The 16173-nt window shown below is 37.5% G+C and overlaps 1 pseudogene; it reads left to right on the forward strand.

Moving 5' to 3' along the window:
• The first annotated feature begins 3038 nt into the window (after window positions 1-3038).
• Window positions 3039-3216, forward strand: LOC123937676 (annotated as a pseudogene).
• Window positions 3217-16173: the final 12957 nt, after the last annotated feature.

The following is a 16173-nucleotide window of genomic DNA, read 5'->3' on the forward strand; positions in this document are numbered from 1 at the left end:
GTACCTTCTCTCTAGAATTTCCTGTTGATGGAAGCTGCCCTGCCAAGAAATGCCCAGGAAGTTACACCCCAAGACTCCCAGGTGTAGCCTGTGGCTAAAAGATGACAGATCCTGGGATACCATCCCTTCTGCCTTAAAGAGGAGGCCTTTGGCCATGTCATTGGCAGCCCTTTTGCCATGTGCTAGGCAGCTTCCTGTGGATCAGGCTGGGGTGGACTGCATTTGGACCCACATCTTTGCCTTGCTTTTCCCTTTTCTTTATCCTGCTTACCCTACTTATATTTTTTACCTGAGAACTGCAAATCATTTGCAAAAGAATCGTCATCTCAGGCTCTGTTTCTGTGAAACCCAGCCGAACACAACTACTCTGCTACCCTGGGTTGTGAAATTTTCAAAGTTTTATTCTTTATTCACGAGGGATATATTTTTCTCTTGAAAGACAGACAGTCCACTGGTTTCAGACATGTATCAGATGACTTTCTCTTTTGATTAACATAATGAAATATATTATGGAAGCTTTGCTGCTAAAATAGTGCTTTATTTGTGTAAAGGAAATGATAGAATGAATGACTTCCCTGAGATGCTGTTTGGAAGAATACTTTATTCCTATCAGGGATGCAGATAGCCAGAGTGGGTGATAGATAAATGTTTGTTCATTGGTTTCTTTTTTTTTTTTTTTAATATTTTATTTATTTGACAGAGAGAAATCACAACTAGGCAGAGAGGCAGGCAGAGAGAGAGGAGGAAGCAGGCTCCCTGCTGACAGCAGAAAGCCCCATGTGGGGCTCGATCCCAGGACCCTGGGATCATGACCTGAGCCGAAGGCAGAGGCTTTAACCCACTGAGCCACCCAGGCGCCCTGTTCATTGGTTTCTTGATTGAAGAAATGGATTATGAGAAGGAAACATGTTGATAGCATTTTTAACATCTTTGTAGAAGTATAGTTGACATAATGAAAGTGTACGTAATGAAAGTTGATCCATTATATAGCCATAAGCCACCATCACAGTCAAAATAATGAAACTATCCATTAGTCCCCAAAGTTTCCTCAGCCCTTTTATAATACCTCCTATCCTGCCCCCAGGCAATCACTGATTTGCTTTTGTTATAGTAATATAAGGTTGACAGAGACCTTAGAAGTCTTGCAGTTTGGGTCACCGCGTTGTTGAGCATGCCCAGGCGTGAGGCATATGAAGATTTCCATGAAACTCAATGAGGGAAGTTGAGATAACTGGGACCAGGTGCCATCTGCTCAGGGGAAAGGAAATAGATACAAAGTACAAAGCTGGACTCTGATGACAACTTTGGCATCCAAGACACATACTCCAAAGCGTGAGGCGAATGCAGATGAGGTTCCGGCAAACTTTGGGATTGGGCCAGTCTGGGATTTTGTTACAGGTTAAAGGAGGCTTTGGGAGAGTGATCCTTGTAATGTACAACCCAAATAAAACATATAAATAAAACTCACCACCAAAGCCTGGATTTCCAGGAAACTCCTGGTAGGCGGGGCAGGTGATTTTTGTCCTTCAAGTTATCATCCTCTGGGTTTTCTTCTTAGTCACTCCTGATTGTGGGAGACACACTTTCCCATTGTAACCATTCAGCCCAGTTTGCTACCTTGTGGTGTAGTTAAATGTGGTTAGAATATTTGGAGGCCCCGCTGAAGACTCTGGCAAAAGCAACACAGAGAGAACACAATGAGAGCAATCATTTTGGATCATCTGGCATCTAAACATAGTTTTGTCATCTTTGCTTTATACTCCTGCTCTGCTTCTATACCATCTCCCGTGCCTAGAAATCTCCATTGGTTCTTTGAGATCCAAGCCAGGCCCAGTTCACAGGTGTCTTCCCCCTCTCATTTTTTTCGCTACTTTGTGGAGGATTCTTAGGGCCCAACAACTGATGCTTATCTTCATCTGGCCCTTGACCTCATGGTCTAGATCCTTTCTGCCCAATAGAAATATAACACAATCCACAAATGGGAGCCACTTAAATAATTTTAACTTTTCTAGTAGACACACTTAAAATGGGAGAAAAGAAGTAGGTGAAATTATTTTTAATAATGTATTTTCAGCCCCGTATCTCTAAAATATGATCTTTTCAACAGGTTATCTATATACAAATTATCGATGATATATTTTACATTCTGTTATACTAAGTCTTTGAAATCCAGTGGGTGTTTTACATTTATAGCACACCTCAATTTGGACCAGCCCGATTTACATTCTGGACAATGCCAGTCTAGATATAGCATCATGGCCTGCATCCAAAATTAATTAAGTGTTCTGGGGAATAGAGGAGGAAGATGGGTTTTATTTCGGACACCCTGAGTTTGGGTAAGCACTCCTGTGGACCGTAACAGTAGTCTTTTGGAAATGCAGTTCTAGAGCAGCAAGACAGCATTTTCCAACTTCATTTTTCAGAGCAACATGTCATGCCTTCACAGTAAGTTACCCATTTCACCTTGATTTTTGAATCCATACCTTAGAGTTCTTTCCCAGATCCTAACTTGTGCATGAACCCGTATATCTTCTATTCCAGTCACTTTATCTCCATGGTAGATTGTTTTCTTACATGTTTACTCTAACTTATATAATTTTTCCTACATATTTTTATTGTCTCCCCTTTGGGTACATTGAAGAGAGTTGAGCAGAAGAGTTTTACTTGAACATAAAGAATCATTCCACTAATGAACTAGTGTGCAGCGTGAGCAATCATTCTAAATATAATGTGCTTAGCATTTTTTATCTGCATTTTAATAACTAGTTTTAAGAGTAGCCAAAATCTGTACTATCTTAATTTATTCTAATATAAAAGTGATGGAGAGTAATGATATCTCCTTCAGAAAAGTGTGTTGTTTTTGGTTTTAATTTTGTTTTTACAGTGGCAGTATTCAGTGTTTCAAGGATATGTGGAAATGGACACTTTCATCCATTGTTGGTGGGAATGTAAATTTCTCCAGGAATTATGGAAGGCAATTTGACAATGTATATTCAAATTTGAAATGTGCATACCTTTGTATCTGAAACTCTAGTTTTAGCTTTGCGCAGTGGCAGTATCGTAGCCAATGAGGTTTATCCGAGGCGCGATTATTGCTAATTGAAACTCTAGTTTTAGAAATGTACTCCAGAGAGTAATTGGATAAGTGCACAAATCTGTATGTGCAGGAATGTTGATCCTATTATAGTTAATAATTTTTAAAGGAAACAACAAATTTCAGCAACTATTGGGTGCTTACCTATGCTAGGCTTTGTAGTAGGTACGGGGCTATAAGAATTAATCAGATGTAGTTGGTCCCTGTCTTCATGTAGTTTATGGTATAGGAAAGAAGACAGCCAATTAAACATTCATTAGCATTAGCATTGCAGAGCTAATGGTATAGACTGTGGTTGAAATGCATGCAAAGGGAGCTGAACGCAGACTTGATGAGGCGGTGAATAATGGTAAGTAGAATTTCGCTAGATTTTCATTTTAAATGTAAATATATTCCTTATATAATCAGAAAGAAGTGTAGCTTTTTAAAAATTTGAAATAAAATGACTAATACAAGCTGGGTGTAGGAAATTTGGCAGTTACAGGAAGATTATAAAGAAGAAAATAAAAATGACTAAAAGTTCTATCTTCAAGATGACAGATGGTCAGTTGTAACAATTTGGTATATTTTGCACCATTCTTTATATGCATATGAATGTACTGGCTCTTTTCACAATGATACATGTTTCATGCTCTGTTTGAAATTTTAATATATTTAATATTAAAAATAATTTGAGCTTACTACTTACATATATTCTATCACAGAGTGAAATTTAATTCTGAAAATTACAGTTTATTATGCTTTCAGAGCTAAATTCCTATATGTATTTGGGGGAATATGTTGACGTTAAATAAAACAATTCACTTTTCTCTGTTTTTAAAAAAAAATTGATGCAATTAAATTATTATATGTTAATCATATCAATAATTTTTTTCTGGTTTCTAGTATTCATTTGAGATTACAGGGTTAAACTGGTTAAAAGTTCATTTTTCATGGGCTCATGAGGACAATATTATGAGATCTCATTAGAACAGTGCTAGCCAAGATGGGCGTGTTAATTTGTTTCACATTGTACAATGTAGTTCCTGATGTCAGCAGGAGGCACAGTGGAGCAAAGTTCCTTGACTTTATGGTAGACTTGGTGCTGCTGTCACTGATTCCTTTTTTTAAAATAGCTGCTAAAAACCAGGAGAATTAAGTCAGCAAATTCTGAATGTCATTCATACTATGTTAAATAACCAGGAGAGTTTACTCCTTATATAGGAAGCCTAAAAATGTAAACTGCTTTTCTGAGTTAATACTTGCAAAATGCTTGGAATAAGGCTTGAACATACTAAGTGCTCAATAAATTACTATTATAATGACTACTACTGTTAATAAGAGCAAACAAGCTATCAGAATAAGTCCGGGAGTATTTTAGATCTATATTCAGATTCTCATTATTGGGTATGGGACGTGAAGAGTAAATTGATGTCAAGATGTTGCAAGGCAGTCATACAGTTTCATGTTAATGCCTAAGACCTGGAATAAAATGTTAAAGAAACATATTCTGTTGGGATAAATGAACTCAACTGAACTGAGTTGGATTTCACCTTATAGCATAATCCTTAGTTTGTAACACTATTTTGAAATTGAATTTCCTAGGCAAAAAGGACTGTTGATGCTCTTGAATAGGTTCATGGAGTGTTTTTGGTGACTGTGATCCTTATTTAACTGAGTTGACATGAGATTCAACTACATTCAGAGGGTGACTCTTATCCATAACTCAAGTAGCTTTTCATCATCCAAGCAATTCTCAATTTGCTATAATGGTTTTATTGTCTTTGTTATAATCAAACGTGTCTATCTATAATATCAGTGAATTCCATACTCGGTGCTTCAATTCTTTTAAGTAAATCTGCTTTTTTTTTTTTTTAATTTTTATTTATTTATTTGACAGACAGGAATCACAAGTAGGCAGAGAGGCAGGCAGAGAGAGGAGGGAAGCAGACTCCCTGCCGAGCAGAGAGCCCGATGTGGGGCTCTATCCCTGTACCCTGGGATCATGACCTGAGCTGAAGGCAGAGGCTTTAACCCCCTGAGCCACCCAGGCGCCCCAGTAAATCTGCTTTTAAAGGTTATTTCAACAAAGTTTATGTGCAAAGTTAAAATTACATAAACATAACATGTTCCCTAGACTATAGATCCTGTCAACATTTTTGGAAGAAATTGTGTCTGTGGGGACAGGTAGAATGCATCCAATACACTCTGTTTTACTGAGCAAAGATTTCAAAAAAGCTGAAAACGCTGTTGTTCATTCAACTTAAAGAAACGAAGAAAAATCTCAGAGAGGTGAAGAAATAGATTTTTTTTTCCTGATATATGATTATTCCAATGTATGAATAGATTATTCTAATGTTATCCATTATGCTTTTCTATCATTTAAGCAAATGCAGGTTAACACTACAAAAGCATAATGCCAAATTATTTTTCTTATATTTTTACTCTTCTGATCCTTGTCTTAATTTTAGGGTTGTGCAAAAAAAATGGGATTAAACAAAAAGGGTTGGAATATTTATATTTTGTTTTGGTTTGGTGAAGTTGTTTTCTTTCATTTATTTTATCCATTGATTAAAGAAATATTTATCATTAGAGTGTTACTGTGTGTTACATTTGAGGCCTATATTTGAAATAATTGATTTTGAGTATAAATACATTTACTTAAGCCTATTAAAATGTTTTCTGTAATTTTAATTTACTAATCTTTGAACAAACTTTAGTGATCTGTTACATAGATATGGATTTCTGCTTCTAAGAGATTAGGTGGAACTTTCTCTGCTTCTATTAAAATTTTAATATACTTAGGTAAATTGGATTTACATTTGTCATTTTTTAGCCTTTAGAGGATGTTTTGTAAACCAGCTATAAAGTAAAAAGAGGTATTGATTTTTAGACATTTTAAGATATGAAGCATTTCAGAGTATCCTAAAAAATAAAGTGCTGTATTATAAGTATTCATCATCTTTGGCATCAGACGGTTCTAAAAGTCAATATTTTCTGTGCTTGTCAAATTAACTTGAATCCACCTATGCCATTTTAGCCTGGGAAGATCTAACCCTAGTAAGTATCATAGTCATGGAAGCTCTTGTTACTAAGAGCTGAAATTCTCATGTGGGTACAGATTGTCCTCAACAGTGAATTTATTACTTGGAAAAAGTAGTATAAACAAACATGATGGAAGTTAAATTTATCTTTCTACTGGAACCTATTTTAAGTGGAGAAATATGCTCCTAAGGTATAAAAATAGGCTCTATATTTACTCCACTCTTTATGAATCATAGACATACTATGAAGTATATAGTTTCTTGAATATTCATAAGGCAGTCAGGATGGCATTAAATTACCGAGCACTTGTAATGTACTGGCAGACATCACCAGAAAAGGTTTTCCAGGGTAGGAAGAAGAGCTGGGGGGATGAGAATTCTGATGGTGGGTGGCTTGTAGGGTCAAGAGCTGAGGGCAATGTATCTTATGAACTAAGTAGCACACTAGCTCCTTATCATTACCACCCATGAACCCCCGTGGGTTTGTTTTTTTTTTTTTTTTTGCCTACTAACAAATTTATTTATTAATACTTAATTTATCTCTGTGTTTCTCCAAATCAAAAATATATCTTCCTCTCAATCAGCACTTTAGTTCATGCCGAGTTGCCATGATTCCAGACAAAGCAAATAAAAGTAATATTATTACAGGGCATTTGTGATCTCATTAGATTGTTGGAAATATTCAAAGTCTCAACAATCCCTACTCACCCCAGGACCCCTTTTAATTCTTTAACTAGCTCTAGAAGTGACACATTGGAAATCCCTGTTCTGGCTGTTGTCAGCAAGACACTGGTAGGGATGAGTAGTTTGTACAGAATCAGATAGGAGTAATTCAGGGAATAAAAGGATTGTAAACCAGAGAATACCCTCCCTACATGGTCCTAAAGGTAGATGTGTACCTGAATGCCACGTGCATTTTAGGTAAGGAGAAAGCCCCGAGGCGAACTTAACTACATTCCTTGTGCTTTAACCACCTTTCTACAAAGTGCCAGCTACCAGCTTCCATTTGCTTCCTCCCACCTTAGTGGGATGCACCACCCATCCACCGGCCAGTGCTGATCTACATCCGTGATGCAGCGGCTAGGAGGAGAAACAGGTTGATTGTCCGTAGCGTACTCTGGGGTCTGCAGCTGGGTGCGTTGCAATAGCAACCTTCAGATAGCTACCCCAGCCCGACGCCCGGGAGATTTCAGTTTGGGCAACTTGCACATGCAAATTGCACAAGTGAGTAGTAATAAGGGGTTACTGGTGATACGTTTTTATTTTTGGTTCGAGTCACCTGGAAGTGGGACCCACTAATTCTGAGTTACTGGGTGTAAGCCCTGAGTTTACCTGAAGCTAAAAAAATTTTAAACTTTTTATTTTGATAGTTTTAGATTTACAGAAGAGTTTTAAAGATAGTATGACAGTTCCTATATACTCTGTACCCAGCTTCTCCTATGTAGTCATGCTACAGTGATCAAAACTAAGAGGGGCGCCTGTGTGGCTCAGTCGTTAAGCGTCTGCCTTTGGCTCAGGTCATGAACCCAGGGTCCTGGGATCGAGCCCCACATCAGGCTCCATCTCAGGGTCCTGGGGTCGAGCCCCACATCAGGCATCAGGCTCCATCCGAGGGTCCTGGGGTCGAGCCCCGTCCCATCCCAGGGTCTTAGGATCAAACCCCACATCAGGCTCCCTGCTCCGCGGGAAGCCTGCTTCTCCCTTTCCCGCTCCGTCTGCTTATGTTCCCTCTCTCTCTCTCTCTCTGTCTCTGTCAAATAAATAAATTAAAGCTTAAAAAAAAAAAAACCCTAAGAAATTTAGATTAGTTCAATAAATGCAATTAACTGCAGACGATTTAGGGTTCCCTGGAATTTCCACTAAATGACTTTTTTTTCTCCCCTGTTCACAGTTCAGGTAAGGATACCACACTGCCTTTAGTTGTTGTCTCCTTAGTCTCCTTTAATCTGTGACAGCTCCTCAGGTTTTTTACCTTTAATTACTTTTGAAGAGTATTAGTTAGATGTTTTGTAGTATGTTCATCAGGTTGGGTTTGCCTTTTTTTCACAGGATAAGACTGAGGTTGTGGATTTGGGGTACAATGAAATCAATAGATCTTACTAATGGTGATCTTAACCTTGATCAATTGGCTTAGGTTGTGTGCTAGGTCTCTCTGCTGTGAAGTTGCAAGTTTCCTCTTTCCATACTCTGTTCGTTGGAACTAAGTTACTAAGTCTAGACCATTAGAGTTATTAAGCCCAGTCTAGGGGATCTGAGATCCATCTCCTGGAATGAGTATTTAAGAAATTGAAGACATATGTTGAAAACACCACAGTTATTAATAAATATTAGATGAAAGATATTATGAGCCAATGTGGATACCCTGTTCCTCTTTAAAGTTTCACTCACAATTTTAGCATTCGTCAGTGGATGTTGCCTGCAGCAATTATTACTTTGGTATTATGAAAACAAATAATGGAAACCTTATTAAAGATGGAGTCCAGAAATCCTGAAGGGGAAGTTCTCACAACCCTAAACAGGAGGAAACTTACTTTACATACCTCAGTATGAGGAAGGAAGAATTTCACCTCATTCAGCAACGGGCCAGCCATTGGGAAACTGCCACACTCCTCCAATGAGAAGCTGTTACCACCCTGAAATCTTTGAAACAGTCCCTCTCGACGTCTTCCTTTCCTCCTTAAAAGCAAACCCCTCTCTTCTGTTCTCTGGTCTGGCCTTTGGTTCTCCATAATTTGCTTGTCCTGCATTGTAATTCTCTGTTACTTTTGAATAAGCTCATTTTGCTGGTAAAATGACTGGCTCGTTTTTTGTTTGTTTGAAAGCCAGTAGTACTCTAATGATGATGTTCCATTTTCCCCCTCCTTCCTGTAATTATAGTTCTTCTGTAGGAAGAATTGCCTCTTTTCATTTGTGTATTTATATCAGTATGGTCTCATGGATATTTATTGACTTAGGGGTGTTTATTTTATTTTGGGGGGTACAATTAATTACTATCATTGTTTATTGTATTGCTTAAATGATCCCAGCTCTGGCCATCAGAAGCTCCTAAGAGTTGGTTCCTGTGTCAATTCGAGGAACCCATACTTCTTTCTTTTCTCATTTTCTTTTTATGCACTAACTTACTTTCTGGTGCTATAAGATACTCCTGGCTCTTATCTTGTATTTTTTGTGTCCTAGCCCAAGAATCAGTATTTTTTTAAGAATTTTCTAAGTATTTTCTAAGAATTGTGGATCCTTTGATTGGAGAATGGCATTTAGAAACCTAAATCTGGCCTCTTGGTGTTCTTGTTGCCACTAGTGAGTCATTGTTTCTAGACCCCTTCAGTGTGTAGAGCTAACAAATGTTTGTATGTGTACTAACCCAAGTATCTATCTCTTTATATCTCCATCTGTATATATATATTAAACATTCGTTCACACCAGTATCTTTAACTTCAGCCTGTTACCACAGGGTTTATTCTGGCATTCCCCTTTGCTTGTGTGTAATTTATTTCTTTCACATATACAAACCTGGCAGTCATTATCTACAATATATTTATTTATTCAACTCTGGTATGTGTGGAAAATAGTTTCATAATTGCTGAACTGGACCTGTGTGAGATACATAATTACCAACTAGAGTACAATATTTTGTCTTTAGACTTGATAGTATTTGTCTTTAGCTTGATAGTATCAAAACTCTATTATACAAAGTTATTTATCCATGAAATCATAGATCAGCTGGTGAGTGGATAAACTGATACCTCTATACAACTAGGCAATAAAAATAAAGAAACTGTTGATTCACATGAGACAAGGAGATCTTAAATGCATTTTGCTAAGTCAGACACAGAAAGCGATGTATTTTGTGATTCTATTTACATGATATTGTGGAAGGCAAAACCATAGGGAAAGAAAACAAATCAGCAGTTGACAGAAGTCGGAGTTGGAGCATGGGTTAGCCAAGGAGTGAAATTGCTGGGTCATGTGATAATTCTGTCGCTTTTTGAGTAATTGCCAAACTGTTTTCCACAGCAGCCGCACCTTTTTACATTCATACCAGCATGCCCAGGGCTCCAGTTTTTCAGTTTCTTCACATCCTTACCAACACTTGTTGTTTTACTTTCTTTTCTTTTTTAAATTATAGCCATCCTAGTAAGTATGATATACTAACTCATTGTGGTTTTGGTTTGCATTTCCCAAGCGACTAAAAATGTTAAGCATCTTTTTGTGTACTTATTGGCCATTTGCATATCTCCTTTGGAGAAATATCCATTCAAATCATTTACTCATTTTTGAATTAGCTTGTTTGTCTTTTTGTTACTGAGTTATAGGAATTCTTTGTGTATTCTGGATATTAAACCCTGTCAGATACTATGATTTGCAAACATTTTTTCCCATTCTATGTGTTGTCTTTTCATTTTCTTGATAATGTCCTTTGATACAAAAAATTTTTAATTTTGATGAAGCCCAATTTATTTATTTATTTTGTTTTTGCTGTTTGTGCTTTTGGTGTTCTATCTAATAATCCATTACCACATCCAAGGTCTACCCCTATGTTTTCTGGTTTAATAGTGTTTAGGTCTTATATTTAGGTCACTGATCCATTTTGAGTTAATCTTTGTATCACGGCCAGCACAACAAATCGACCAGGAAACGTGAGGGTAAGAGGATGGTGAAAGAAAAAGACTTGAGAGATAAAGAGATGGGGGCAGGAGGAGCACGGAGGAGGATGTCCAACAGTGCCGAGTTTATTCAGGGCATCGAGGCATTATATAGCCAACAGTAACGATCTTCAGCTGGTTACAAAAGACTTTGCTACGTGCACAAAGACCCTCCAGACCAGGCCTGTTTTGCCCACTTCAGATCAACACCTGTAGGCAATGGCTGATGTTAGTACAATTGTCTCATAAGAAGTAAAACCTGAGAGTGATCTATGAGCTGTGCTGGAACAGCAAGGACCAGTTAAGAGCTTATGACCCCAACCATTTGGCTCTCATCTAACTAGTAAACGTGTGGGAAGTCACGTTGGCGAGCGCACAACACATAGCACAGACTCTTTCTCAGTGCAACTCAACTTTTCCGTCCTAATAAGCCTTTTGTTAGGCTATTCGGACTTTAAAGGAGACACAAGTCAGGGCCTGGTTTGGTCCTCGTCTCAAGCCTTATTGCGGCCTCCCACATCTTTGTATATGGTATGAGGTGGTATGAGCATATCTTTCCTTTTTAGACCTTGTGAAAATGCAAACATTTTAAAGATTTAGTAGTCACATTATAGTTTTTTCTTAAATTAATATTGCATCTGCCCCAGACAGATGCAATATTAATGTATATTTTATTTTTTAAAGGTTTTATTTATTTATTTGACAGATTAGAGGTAGGCAGAGAGGCAGGCAGAGAGAGAAAGGGGGAAGCAGACTCCCCGCTGAGCAGAAAGCCTGATGTGGGGATTGATCCCAGGACCCTGAGACCATGACCTGAGCCAAAGGCAGAGGCTCTAACCCACTGAGCCACCCAGGCAACCCATTAATGCATATTTTAAAACTAATATTTTGGAAAAGGGGGGAAAAGGCAGGTTTGAATTTCTCACTGTAAATATCTTCCAATGAAAGACTCCCAGGCACCATTAGATATAATTTTTTCTGGCTTATGGTTTATCCTGATTACTTTGCTGAGCAAGTTAGGTTCTGATGTGTTCCTTCCCAATTTCATCAAAGAGGTGGGGGCCTAATACCATGGAATTTCATGAATGTTTGTGAAGACCATCTCTTCACCATCAATGTCTCCTTTTCCTTCTCTTCTCTAAGAGAGGTTTTGCTCTATGAAGATCATACCAATTTCTCATGAACTCAGATAAGGAAGATTCTTTTTTAAAGATTTATTTATTATTATTTTAGAGAAGGGACCGGGGTAGAGAGGGAGAGAGAGAGAATCTCAGACTCCACATTGAACTTGAGGCCCAATGTGGGGCTCAATCCCACAACCCTGAAATCATGACCTAAGCCAAAATCAAGAGTCAGAATGAGTCACCAGATGCCCCCCAGATAAGGGAGGTTATAACTACCAACATCTACCATATAAAAAATGGCTAAACTTTGGAGAACATGTGAAAGCTACTTTGGTTTTGGTTATCAGAAAGTTTGATGGGATCTGAGCTAATACAAAGCTTCATAATCATTTTCTTTTAGCCCTTCTCTAAGCTATTATTTACCTATTTTCTTTCTTAAAGATTCAACCATATCTAAAGAAGAATAGGTCATTTCATAGTTTGCAAAATGAAATACAGCTCCAACTTTGGCAGACAAATGGTCTATCAAGAGCAAACGACACAAAAATGTTCTACCTAGGTCTTAACAATTCCTTAATGGGGTTGCTACCCTTATACCTTTACTTATACCCTTAATGGTGTGCAGAGGTTAACAAAACTTCAAATACAAAAGGCATGTTACAAAGTCAATATTGACCAAAAGAAAGAGGTAGTGGTTTGGGGTTTGTGCTTAGAACTCTGTAATGTATTGATGAATTTTCAAACTAATCTAAAGGAGAGCAAAACTGAAAATAGGATAAAGAACAAAGTTTATTATAAGAAAATAACAAAACAATAAAAAATGACTGGATCACTAGAACAGTCTGTTTGTTTATCTAGAATAAGAAAACTTTATGAAATACCTTAATTTGTGATAAAAACCTGAAGTTGACATTTACAACTTGAGGTGGTGCACAATCTTTTGAATATGACTACATTTTAAAATGGCTACATTTTTATAGTCCCCAATAATGGAAATTCCATCATCTCACGAGAAATATAAAACCAAAACAAAAGGGGGCGCCTGAGTGGCTCAGTTGGTTAAGCAGCTGCCTTCGGCTCGGATCACGATTCCTGGGTCCTGGGATAGAGCCCCCCATCGGGCTCCCAGCTCAGACGAGAGTCTGCTTCCCTCTCCCTCTGCCTGCTGCTCTGCTTACTTGTGTTCTCTCTCTCTGTTAAATAAATAAATAAAACCTTTAAAACAAAAAGTAAAAACGTACCTTTTGCAGCCCCTTCCCTGACCTTTCTTTTGGGGGATAGATACATGATACAGATTCTAACAGATAAATTTTCATGAAATTAATATGTGTAGGGGAAAAGGTAGGACATGGGGCATCCATTTTGGTGCTGCAGGTATTGGCCAAAACCACATGATTCTTTGTTCAGATGTGGTGGCTCCAATTTCCCGACTGGGGGGAACATTATGGTTCTGGGGTCTGTTCAGCATCTTGACCAAGTTGTTCCTGGATGTTTGGCTTAGAAACTGTTTCACTAAACTTTCCAAAGATTCTGTAAATCTATCTAACAGCTGTAGTAAATCCTTTCTATCTTGAACCAATCAGAGTGGATTCTGTTGTCTGCAACCCAGAACTCTGTTTAGTATAAGATCCATTGTGTATGTGAGTCTTGCTTGGAAAAAGTTAAATGATGTCGCATTAACAGAAAGTCTCATTTCATAAATCATGAATATTTAGAAATTTTTATGGAAAGTTACTTTCATTAAGCACTGGTCGATTCAATAAAGATTGATATTAATATTTATTCAAATTTACCCTTTTAAATGGAGAATAAAATAAACTAATTAATGTATCTATAACTAGTTTGTGATATTCATAGATTCTTCTTAGAGTGAGATATACAATATACATATATGGCCATATGTATACTTTATAAACATTTTGACTTTTTTAAAAAGATTATTTATTTATTTATTTGATAGAGATCACAAGTAGGCAGAGAGACAGGCAGAGAGAGAGGAAGGGAAGCAGGCTCTCTGCCAAGCAGAAAGCCCGACGCGGGACCTGATCCCAGGACCCTGGGATCATGACCTGAGCCAAAGGCAGAGGCTTTAACGCACTGAGCCACCCAGGCGCCCCAACATTTTGATTTCTGATTGTGAAGGTATTACATCTTTCTTTTTGTATTCCTAACAAAAATACTCTAATTTTTGTATTTGTTGACTTAGAACAATTGTATGTATAGGCTTAACAAGAAAAAAATTCTTAAGAAAGATGATGATTTCAATAAAACTGTAGATATTTACAAATGCTTCAAGTATATGCTCCGGAAGTATAAAATTAAATGTTTTAGCATGAGAAATCCTATTTAGTATTGGCATTCCTTCACATCACTCAAGCAGGCTACTGAGGAATCATTCTGGAGTTACTTTATAATACAAAAGTAGAGTACAGGCCCATGTGAATATTTTATAGTTTATTGTATGGGTGGGTATTCTTAAATTTTAATGCTGCAAAAGAAATGGGTAGCCCCGGAATCCTTGTGTCAATGAGATAGAGAGGAGGCTGGTGATCCAATTAGTATAATGGGCATCTGGCAGCCAAATGATGCATTTCAAAACCTGGCTGGGAATGACTGGCCCTCGTCCACCCTTGCACAATGTAGAGGGGAGAAGACAGGATGTGGCTCCTCCTGCTCTTTCTGCGCTGCTTTAAATGCAATTGAGTCTTGAAAACCAGACCTTTTCTATTATACCACTTGTCATCCATATATTACTTGTCCATTCCACAGGCCTTCTCTTTCCTTTTCCATCCCACACTTCTTCTTGGCTTCACTTCCATGATTCCATGGTGGTCCTGTTGACTGTTCTCCTATTCTTAGTTCATAGAAACCAACCATTCTCTTGAGAATATTTCTGTGATGTGGCAGTTACTTCAGCAACTTTTAATCATTTTTCCAGTCTACAGATTCAAGTAGAGGTTTTTCAGGTTGTTACCTGTTGACATAAACAATAGAAAGAAACACTAGAATAAACAATAGAAGAGAAAGGAGTCTTCACATCTTAAGCTTGTGATTTTCTTTCCAAAGACAGCGAAAAATGTAGCATGGTAAAATTTCCTCCTTGCATATTCTTCCTTTGGAACTAGGATCATAATTCTTTAAATAAACTTTGAACCTTATTTTAAAATTTTGCCCTGTATGTTGGATACAGTCAAATATGTGCCTCTTGTGCTCCTGTGTGTCTTGCTGTATGTGCCAAAATCCCAAGGCTTTGACTGTTCTTACACCTGGGCCACGTCTCTGGATTGATTATATTGCGGTTCTTGTATTACACCTGATCTTCTCCCAGACCTACAGGCTTGCTTACTGCTCATTATACAAGCAGCAGATTCCCTAAGCTTAGGTTCTCCCCTGTGACCCACCGCTCTGCATATACAGGCTCCATTGGGCCCTTCATGTTGCCCTGTGGGACTTGGGCACTGGTACAATCATACTGCTACTCCCGTGATTCCCTTTGCTGCAACTAATAATGTCCTTTGTCTCTGACTCAAGAGTCTCATATCTTCTGTCAGCATTCAAGAAACTATGGCAGGCTTACTTAGTTTGAATATTTATTCTGATGGGAGCTTTCCTGCTTTTAACTCTGCTTCTCAGCATCAGGATCATTGAAGTAGGGCAAAATTCTAATATTTTATTTATAATATTTTCCTTATAAGCAATTAAAATCACTGTTATATATTATATTTTCCCCTAAAACATTTAATGAAGTATGTAGGTATAAGTTAATCCTGTTTTATAAATGAGGAATTGGAGGTAGAGATTAAGTGATTTTCTCAAGATCGTTTAATTCATAACACATCAAATGCTAGGAGTCAGGCCTTCTCACTGATCACTCAGGGATGGGGATGTTTGCTATATATAATACTGCCATCTTCCTTCTCACTAACATTCTTTGTAATGATACCTATCTAATTGAGAACATAGAATTTATAACTGGTATTCTTCAAGGAAGGAAGAAATCTTGGTAGTATAAATTACTAACTGAAAATCGGAAATTATTTAGACTTCCTAATATTTCATAAAACATATTCTGTTCCATCATTCACAGACATTACTCATATAAAAAAACTAAATAAATGTTTGCTCTTAGCCTCAAATACAGTGTTTCTTACAGTGTAGTCCTCATCAAAATAATCTGGAGAGCCTTTTAAGAATATAGGATGTACCCCAGACCTACCACATTAGAATTTCTAGACTATAAAGGAATCTTGAGTTCTTTTTTTTAAGATTTTTTTTGTTTTTATGTATTT

Source organism: Meles meles, chromosome 2 (genome assembly GCF_922984935.1).
Source record: "Meles meles chromosome 2, mMelMel3.1 paternal haplotype, whole genome shotgun sequence".
Lineage (NCBI taxonomy): Eukaryota > Metazoa > Chordata > Mammalia > Carnivora > Mustelidae > Meles > Meles meles.